Raw genomic sequence first — 10,663 nt, 5'->3', positions numbered from 1 at the left:
GAGGAAAGTGCTGTGCTTCCTACTGTAAAGGTGCTGGTGACACAGTAGCTAATGCTAATGCTTTTTGTATAACATTAGCTAGCTAATTCTTAGTGGGTAAAATAAGATAATGACATTATTGTTTACTCATTTATTTTTAGTATGAATGTTTTGACCACTGTTAACAACTCGAGCTAACCACAAATGCATCAGTAACTACAACTGTATAGATAGATATGAATATACAATGGTAATTTAGCCAGCTACCACACCCTGTCTGGCTGCCGCCTGATTCTCCCGGCGCTGCAAGGCTTCAGTCAGGATGAGAGCTGAAACAGCCCCGGCCCGGGAACACATCCACAGTCAGCCCCACCAAGCTAGCAGCCCAGCCCGGTCAGCGCTTAGCTAACTCCTGTGTTAAGGACGCTAATGGCAGTTTCTGAGCCGTGGGGAAACGACCCAGGCCCCCGCGTCAGAACAGCGGCTATTCATAACGTTAAACCTCCATTAGCATTAACGGTGGCCCCCCCGTGCATTTAGCTGTTTATGGTAAGCTAAATTTAACGAAACAAAACAGGGATAAAGCAATTGGTTCAAACTGCATAATGTTACAGCCCTAATAAGAGGTATGAATATATATGAAACGGACATTGCTGAGATCAAACAACATTGTACATTGTTATGTCTTGAGTACACAATATTACATGATACATTACTTTAATATTAGTAACTTGCAATATATACTGTGATTACTGAGCTAATGATAAAAGAAGTCTTTGTTTTTATCAATATTGCTTATTGAAAACACATTTTATCACCACACAGTTTTAGTTCTGAAATTCAATTAACCAGGGCTTGACATTAACTTTTTGCTCACAGCCACTTTGGCAGCCACAATATGTGGTAAATAACATTTTATTTCATGCAACTGACTATGGTTTGCCACAATTTACTTGCAGAAACAATTAAAAACTCTTTAAATCTAGTACAAATCAAGACTACATAAACAATATAGGCCAAAAAATATTAAGCTCGATATGATTGTGTAAACTCCTTTTGTGTGAAAACCGCAACGATTAAGACACATAAAAAGAGTCCTTTTGCATACGTAATGCAGGTGGTGTATAAGTTCAGTTTTTGCGATTGATTGAAAATGAATGTAGACAAAAGCATCAAAGCCATAACTTTGTAACCGTTCCTTAAACAAAGGCACCAAAAGTACACGCATTTTATTTGCTTTGCGCTTTGGTTGCAATCCTACAACACACTTTTAGCAAAACACTACCCATGTTTTTACATTAAACACTTGTTCAAGATGAAAACTCTAGCAATCATGGCAAAATACTTCTATTCACAATGCAAACACTATCTGAAATTGGGGAAAATCACCATGTCTGCAGAGGTTTCCATCACCAGCCACTCTAGTATACTTGACCCTTAATCCCCATTCCTCAATCCAATGAGGAATTATACTGAGTTTAAAAACCTAGATGGTCAATAGACTAAAGAACATAATGAACAGGAGTTTTGAACTTAATCTACACTTGAGTAAAGTGGTGAAATTTGAAGTCAATTGACTCACCGTTGTGTAGACATCCAGCATCAATACACATATTATCCCAAGCTTCCTTACGTTTTGGTGTTCCTGATTTACTAACCAGCAGCTATTGGGTCGCAGCTCAAAGCCGTTGTAGTGTGTCTTTGTCCTATGGGTCTTTCTGTCATGCTGCCTGGCCGTGTTACCTGGAGAAATTATACATTTTTTTTTTAATTTTAGTTTTGCAAATAGACAATACAGTTTTAGTTAGTTATGTTTTTTTGTGATGCCTCATTTTTTATTTTATTTCGTTAATGGAAATGTTACCTACTTTATTATTTGGTTGTTTTCATAACGATTATAACCTTGCTGAGTTGTTGTGGCCAGACCTAACAGAAGGCCGGATCACAATAACTATCTTTCACAAACTAATTTTTTATAACAATGTTTTAATTCATTTTCATTCAAATCAACATCCCCCCGTGTTGCACTGCAATTTTACTGCAATATATGTATTTATATTTTATTTTGTATTGATTACTGTACTGGAATTCCACTTTTCTTTGTATTTTTTTGTAAAAACAGTGTGTTGTTGTGCTGGAAAGAGTAATCAAGTGTGCATGTTTTATCCACTTTGCTGCAAAATTGCCATTTGAAAAGGATGTTACGTTTAAATTGCAGTTGCATTGTGACATAGAAGTGAGATATTTATCTTCATTTTTATCTTATCGTCTATTTAGCTTGTGTGAAGAGTGTTGACATAGTGAGCACATAGCGGAACAAGTGTGTCAGCCATCGGCAAAAAACGTTAAGTGTACTACAAGTGTAAGTGTATTATTTAAATTGCAATATAAATTAAAACAAAACTTAATTCATAATATTCTTTATATTTTGCATTGTAATTGTACTACAACAACAAAAATACATAAACACTGCTCTGCAGTTTTAAACTCTTTGATACAAACACATTAACACTTGGTAAAAACACATTTAATCATATTTTATCATTCCTTGGGTATCAAAACTGTCTCTCTTTGGTGAACATCAGTATGTTTTGTAAACATGAATATGTGCTCACTTTTGCGTTGTAGTTGTATGTGGCAGATTTAGCTGTTCTCAGTGCCCTCTGGACGGAGTGGTACTTTGAAGTCAAACTGGTGTGGTTGATTTTGAAGGAGAAATCGTCTGTGTGCCCTTATGTGCCTTTCTGAGCGATGGTGCACTGTATTTTAATGTGCTGGGTAATGTCATTTTTTTTGGCCGAGCGCAGGTTAAAGTCAAAGAACACAATTTACAAGAAGCATGGAGGTTGTCAATATCACTAAGTAAGAAGCAGTAAATTGTTGTGCCCAACCTGATACGAATTTACAGCTATATTTTGATTTCTTTGCGGAAACACCACCTTCACTTGCCATTTTTTTGGGCTGGCTTTTGGGTCTGAACTTTCCGCGAAGCTTGCGCATAGATCAACTGCGCAACGGGTTAGGCTGCCAGGTTGAGGTGACAAATGGGTTGAACATTGATATGGTGAGTTGATTGTGTAATAGGAGGTGTTGTTACACTAAATCTGGCAACTTGTCAACAACAAACAAACATATTGGTCACATATTATAAGGAGGTTCGGGAGGGGTCGGGGAGTAGTGCTAAAAAATTGGAGGAACACGGAAAAAACAGTGTTGGCAGGTATAGATTAGGGTTAGGTGTCCTGAGTCAACGGTCGAGCCCTTCCTGGAAGTCAACTGAGGGCTTAAAACCCCATCTAGCTAATTTTTCCAGATTTCGTGGGTAGGCGGGTGCTAATGTCAAGTCCTAAATGTAAATGGACTGTTCTTATATAGCGCTTTTTAGTCTTTACGACTACTCAAAGCGCTTATACATAGTACAGGAAACCATTCCCCATTCCTACTCGGCCACAGTTCATATACTGTGTCCTGCCGACAAGGTGCACCTGCTCATCAGATAAACATCTCACACACATTTACACTCCAAAGCAGCATCGGGGCAACTTGGGGTTCAATGTCTTGCCCAAGGACACTTCGACATGGGATGCAGGGCCAGGGAGCGTACCTTCCGATTGGCGGCGACCATTATAAAACGAGCCACGCCGAATGTGACCGAGTGAGTAAATGATAAATTGTTAATCAATAATATGATGACATGTGAAGTGAAACCAGAGCTATAAATCCATGTTTCATCAGTTATGTATCAAAATAAAATGCTGATGAAAACCCTTGTCAGTCTAGAGATGACAGTTCTGTCTCTCTTGCCACTGTGACCAAGGTTGTCAGTGAGTAAGAAAATGAGCGCACTAATGTTTCAACTCAATCCTGTCTGTTATATTACTCTAATAGGGCAGTGATCACATAAAAAAAAAGCTTTCGCAACATACTGCAGCGTAACCCACAGAATACTGCACAAGCTTGGGATAGGGACCTAAAGAAAGTTTACCCCCCAGATCAAGTGGTTCTTCAGCGTGTGCCTTCACTACAAAAGGGCTCTACAAAGTCAACTGTTGGCTTTCTGGCCACAATGACGGAACCAGCACCCCATTGACATCACATCTGACAGAAAAAACTCATAACCTCTTCCACCACAGGCTGAAAACTTTGTGTTTATACTGGGCCTGGACATAAATAAAATTAAATCTTCAAAGGCAGCTAAATAAATGTAATCCATAACCTGTAAACTTTGAGGGGTTTTCCCTCTGTCCGACATGAGCTTGGTCCCCATCCATTGTCATCAAAAAAGCCTCTATGAAGTAAATTATAATCAAGATAAAAAATATGGTCTTATCAAATCACTTACCTGTCCTGTGACTGCTCCTCATACATCCTCTCCTTTCCTCTTTGAAGAGCCGGATGGCCCGTTTGGATTTCCTCATAAGGCTATCAATGTAGATTTTAAAAAACTCATTTCACGAGCTGTGGAGTCTGGTTTCTTCATATTTCTAGTGTAAGTCGAAGGTGCTGGTAGGCATCAGGTAAGATATCCAGGATGTAAGGTGGACTGTTTTCAGTGGAGTCTAGGATTTTGGCAAAGGCGGACCTGTGGAAAGAAATCCATTAATGACTACTTGCTCAACATTATTGTGTTTACACATGAGAAAAAGTGAGCTCTGAACTCTGTTTAACTGCTAAAGCAAACTCTAAGATGTCACTCAGGTCCATATGTATTATAGCATTGTGCAAATTCCCCTATATCTTTATTGCAAAGACACACATCTAGGTATTAACTTTGTTCAGCCAACACACTAACAATATTGCCAGCACCTTTATTTAGAATCTGGTTGAATGAGGTTTAACAAATCGTGATATACTGTTCTTGGACATAATCAGATATATAGATTTGACAAATATGTACCAGCAGTGTAACATTAGAGGGTATAAAAAAATGAATTTAATAACTGGTCCACAATCAGAAAATGACAAAGAACACTTGTGCACCCCTATAGCATTAGCTCCATCCTACATGTGCATCTACAACAAAGTTCCTCCTACCATTTGGCAGACAGGTCTGATGGGTTTATAACTTAAAACTTACAACTTTATCCATGAGTTTCCAGGTTTTCTCCACAGTCGCCGATCAGCAGCCGCTTGTTTCACTGGCCCCACTGCATCCTGGATGGCATCAAAAATGCCTAAAATCCGACCCTTACTTCGGTTCGGTCCTCGTCCTCCAGGATTCGGCCACTGAGAGCAGTTGCCATGTTCATAGACTGAACCAAAAAACGTCATTATTGAAGAAAGTAAAAGTGGCTTTGGGTAGTACATAATCAGTCAGAGTTGTTCTGTTGTTTGGTTCTATCCATAGATAGATTTTAGTTTTCTGCTCTTCTGGTGAATTTTATTGTTGTTTGTCGAACGATTTCCTCAACTGAATAAATTTCGATAGTTTTGCGAGGTTGTGAGCTAAAAACATCCACTAATTTACAGACGTCTCTTTCCTAGTAAGTATGGGGGAAAGTATCTTATGCCCATTAAAATCACGTGACGGACAAGGAAGTTGCAATTTCACTGTTTGGCCGCTGTGTCAAATTGGCTTCAAAGCCCAGCACACTTCCTGGGGGCCTTAATTAAATAGATTGTGTGCACCCAAAGGCGGTGATATCAACTGTGTGTACATCAGCGAGGATTTATCAGATACTTTACTGTTTGTACTGACAGTTGCCTACCACTTCCACCAACCTCCAAAAGGTGTTAATGGAACCAAGCAGCATGCCACTCTGAAACTGGCACATGCCGGGAGTGAGCAACATAAGCTGCAGAGGATCGGCTATTGCCGCTGTACCACAGTGGCATGCCATCAGCCACTTCTCCATTTCAGCACTACTGCTTATATTTTATTCACATACAAAATATGTCCATTTAGTTACAGTTTGTGTGTTATTTGATATTATTATTGTATTGTCTGACAATTAGGTTTTTATTTTATCTGTATGTAGCTTAGTTGACAACCAAGGCCTACGACAATGTGGTGAGACTAGTGGGGGTGAGGTGGGGTTTGGGAAGGGCGGGAATGTGTTCATGTTGTAAATGTATGTTTCATCTTTAGTTAAAAAACTAATAATACAAATAGTTAATAACAAAACATGTGAGAAGGGCATGCTTGGTGGAGGGTTCTCTCTTAAGTGCTATAGTTACCCTTTTACTGTTCAAAGAAGCTCCAAAGGTCTCTTTGTCTTTGACTGATGCGTAACAGGCCTGTATGTGAAAAGGTTCAAGGACCACCTTGTATTTGAAGGTTCAGAGGGTCTACAATTCAGGGCAGAAAAGTTCAGTGTATTTATTTACAGATATTATTATTATGAGGCAGGGCTACTGACTATTCCCATAGAAGAAAGCCTGTACAACTCATAACTAGTTTTAAATGCTTAGGGCCTATTGATTATAGCCTCCTGGGTGGGCTTCAAGATTTGTGTGGTTGGTCCTGATATGACAGTTTACCCCGGTCTTTACGCATGCTGTTGTCTCCCTCGAAGTGTTTTTGTCACTGATGATCATGTGATTTCACACGTAATAATTGAATAAAGTAAAATTAACTGCCACCGATTACAGTAACACACTGCGGTAGTTTTTAATTTTGTGGTCAGATTAAGGATTAGGCTACTTTACACGGGTTATCACTGGTTGTCCTGTGATCTACTCTACTGTATATGGAGTTGGTGTGCTAATTGTTTGTGATGATGCTGCGATGATCTGGTGTTACTTATGGTTTTGTGGTGTTAAGGTACAAACAATTTTGTTTTCCGTTGGTTTGAATTTAAGGCGACTCTGACTGAGCTGCCTGAGCAACTCACACAAGCCGTGAAACCCAGACCCAGAGATCCCTTTACGGTCATTGTAGCTTTCACGAACTCACGAAAATCGATTATTAGCGGGGGGAAAGTATAACTTACCAAACCACCAGGGAACGTCTGGTGGGATCGCTGCTGAACTCGGTCCACATGCAGCGAACAAAAATTAAGGAGTGTCCAAGAGTCCAAAGGGAAAGAGTGGAAGAAAAGTATCCAGCGTGTTTAATCCCGTTACTTCACTTAAAATCCTCCCTATTTTATAGACGTTTTATAAAAGCTGTTCCCAAGCTGCTGTCTGAGGAGTTGGATTAACGCCACCGACGTCTGTACAGTAGGCATGTTTGTACAGCACATCAGTGTAAAGTTAGCTATTCTAAAAAAGAAAATGCATATTTAGTTGGCATTTCAAAATAAAACCTTCACATGAGAACAAAATCATTTATAATCAATATGCAGTTTGCCGATATTTACTCATTTTTCTTGAATTTTGGCATTCAAGTGTTTGAGGCAAGCATGTTATTCTAATGTTTGTCCATGTTCAACTAATTGTCCTTTTCACTCAACAATGTTAGGCTAATGTTCATTGCTTTAATCTGAAGGAAGGCTATTTACTTCCTGTACTGTCTGCCTTTGTTCTGGCTGGGTGATGCAGTTGTGTCCAGCGGTAGGAGGGCCAATAGGAGTATGAAGCAATATTTTCCAGGAACCGAAACACACAATGACAGAAGCACCCTGCATTGGTGTTGAAAGCTGTCAAAATGTCAGGTTTGACTCAGAAAGAACAGCAACCTCCGTTTCACATTGTCAACATAAATGCTTTTGATGACAAAAATGAGAGGGACAACGTTGATAGCTGACGGCCTATTGTATGGTCACTGCAACTGAATGTCTCCTCGTCAGCTTTGAATTTCTCTTCATTTGTTGTTGTGTTTATGTTGTAACGACTAGAAGAGCACATTTGGTACTTGGGTGTTTCTGCAACTACTGGCATTTTAAGTACCCGTAGATAAATTTGGGATTCATGATGAAAGTATATAATAGGAGGCTAAAAAAATAGGAAAAGTGCTATGACTCTCACATAAAAATAATTACAATATAACGTGATTTATTAAAATTCATGAAGCTGAGATACGTAAAACGAGCTATTTTATACAATAAAGACATTATTAAAACGAAATTGTTTCATATGAATATTACTTACTGTCATTGGAATGGGAAATCTTAGATCTCAAGGTGGAAATCTTAGTCCAAGTTCTTTTTAAAATGTTCATGTACTTAAAAAAAAATTAAGAGAGAAATCTAAGACAGAATAAAATACAATTTTTCATATTAAAAAAAATGTTATGAATCTGTCCCAGAGCCTGGCAATGTAGGACCAGGTGTGATACTGTCTGTTTTTTTGGGGATTGAGGTCTTTAATAATCCGTTGGCCTTCTCCTGCATGCTAGGTGTAGAGGTCCTAGTTCGTCCTAGTGATGTGCTGAGCAGTTTTTTTACCAGTACCAGTTGTGCTTCATCTGAGGGTGGTGTAACAGCCATGCCTGCATTGCATTATGCTTTTATTTGGAGGCTTTTATAATTGAAAACCTCCGGTTTGCTTATGCTTATGATCCTGTCTGATACAACCACAATGGAAGATGGACAGGAGAAGAGTCAATCCCACATAAATCTACATTTCATTTGAAACAACAGGGGTGGAGACCAGACATTGTAACATTCGGCATTTGATAATATAATGCCTAAAATCTGTTTCCAAATATTCCTATTTGAGAAAAACACAATAGTTGCAGAGGAAAAGAATAAAACTGTAAAGCCAACATTCTTTTGTTAGTAACTTTCTCCAACTGTCTTCAACAATCTGAAATCAGAAACAACAAATGTTGAGGTGACTCATTTTCACTCCTGCACACTAGAAGAGGCAAAAGTACCAATGTTTCTATTTTCAAGTTACAAAAAATAGGTAGGGTTGAGATTTGGCATAAACTGTATTGCTAATCTGAAACCTATTTTTAGTGGAGTTCACAGAATGTATGGAGATAATTCCTCTGGAACAGAAGTTTTGCTCCATTGATTTGCGGACTAGTCAGAGAGACTGAGGAGAAATTACACAAAGTAATTTTAAAAACCTAAATGATTTGGGGTCTGAGAAAAATTCAGGGGTGGAGTCTAGAAGTCTGTATTGTAAGCTGAAGGTTCGTTTTTGAAGAAAACTGCTTTTGTCTCATAAAATGATCTCTAAGGCGTCTTGGGCTTTTATCAGCCTACACAGATCTTTTCTGCTTTTGTCGATTCTTATCTAATAATAGTTATTGCTGACAACAAGGGAAGGAGCTTTCTCAGAGATACATTTAAATATATTATATTATAATATATAATATAATATATATATATATTATATATATATAGGAGCAGCGGCTCTACTCCGAGCTCCTCTCGGATGACTGAGCTTCTCACCCTATCTCTCTGAGGAAACCCATTTCGGGCCGCTTGTACCTGGATCTCATTTCTTCGGTCATGACCCAGCCTTCATGACCATATGTGAGGGTAGGAACGAAAATTGCCCGGTAGATCAAGAGCTTTGCCTTCTGGCTCAGCTCTCTTTCGTCACAACAGTGCTGTGTGGCAGTGATGTGATATGCGAATGGAAAACCGCACCGGCTGCTCTGATTCTCGACCAATCTCACGCTCCCATGGTCCCCTCATTCGCAAACAAGACCCCAAGTAATTCTTCACTTGGGGTAAGGACTCACTCCCTACCCAGAGAAAGCACCACGGTGTCCTGCTGAGAACCATGGCCTCAGATTTAGAGGTGCTGATCCTCATCCCAGCCGCTTCACCTCGGCTGCGAACCGATCCAGTGAGTGCTTAAGGTCACAGACCGATGATGCCATCAGGACCACATCATCTGCAAAAAGCAGCGATGAGATCCCGAGCCACCGAACTGCACCCTCCCCGCCCGACTACGCTCGATATCCTGCCATATATATACAAACAGGATTGGTGACAAAGCGCAGCCCTGGCGGAGGCCAACTCTCCCTGGAACGAATCCGACTTACTGCCGACAACCCGGAACAGCTCTCCTTTGGTCATATGTACGTATTTACATAGCGCTTTTCCAGTCTTAACAACTGCTCAAAGCGCTTTTACATCTACAGGGAAATTCAACATTCACACACATTCATACACTGTGGGGGGCGCGTACAAGGTGCACTGCTCATCAGATAAACATTCACACACTACACACTCGATGCGCAAGACGGGGGCAACTCGGGGTTCAGTGTCTTGCCAAAGGACAATTCGACAATGACTGCAGGGGCAGGGATCGAACCACAACCTTCGATGGGAGGCAACCGCTCTACAGCCCCATACAGAGATTGGATGGCCCTGAGAAGGGACCCACTCGCCATACTCCGCAGCACCTCCCACAATTTCTCCCGGGGGACCCGGTCATATGCCTTCTCCAGATCCAAAAACACATGTAGACTGGTTGGGCATACTCCCAGGCCCCCTCCAAGATCCTTGCGAGAGTAAAGATCGCTGTTGTTCCACGACCAGGACGGAATCCGCATGTTCTCTTCAATCCGAGGTTCGACTATCGGCCGAACCCTCCTTCCACACTTGGAGTTACTTTACCAGGGAGGCTGAGAAGTGTGATACTCCTGTAATTGGCACACACCCTTGGTCCCCCTTTTTGAAGAGGGAACCACCACCCGTCTGCCACTCCTTAGGCACCGTCCCAGACCTCCACGCAATGTTGAAGAGGCGTGTCAACCAAGACCCTTCCACACCCAGGGCTTTCAGCAGTTCTGGACGGATCTCATCAATCCCTGGGGCTTTGCCGCTGTGGAGTTGTT

At 40.5% G+C, this 10,663-nt stretch overlaps 1 long non-coding RNA gene across 1 annotated transcript in view; it reads right to left on the bottom strand.

Moving 5' to 3' along the window:
- Positions 1-2,939: 2,939 nt before the first annotated feature.
- Positions 2,940-10,663, bottom strand: part of LOC116700685 (uncharacterized) — a 27,305-nt gene continuing 19,581 nt past the window's right edge. The window contains exon 2 of the long non-coding RNA XR_004334707.1: positions 2,940-2,970. This is a non-coding gene — a long non-coding RNA (uncharacterized LOC116700685). The remainder of the gene's footprint in view (positions 2,971-10,663) is intronic.

Source organism: Etheostoma spectabile, chromosome 13, assembly GCF_008692095.1.
Source record: "Etheostoma spectabile isolate EspeVRDwgs_2016 chromosome 13, UIUC_Espe_1.0, whole genome shotgun sequence".
In the NCBI taxonomy this organism is placed as follows: Eukaryota; Metazoa; Chordata; class Actinopteri; order Perciformes; family Percidae; genus Etheostoma; species Etheostoma spectabile.
Note: the sequence above shows the minus strand (reverse complement) of the source record. Positions and strands in the feature narration are given on the sequence as shown.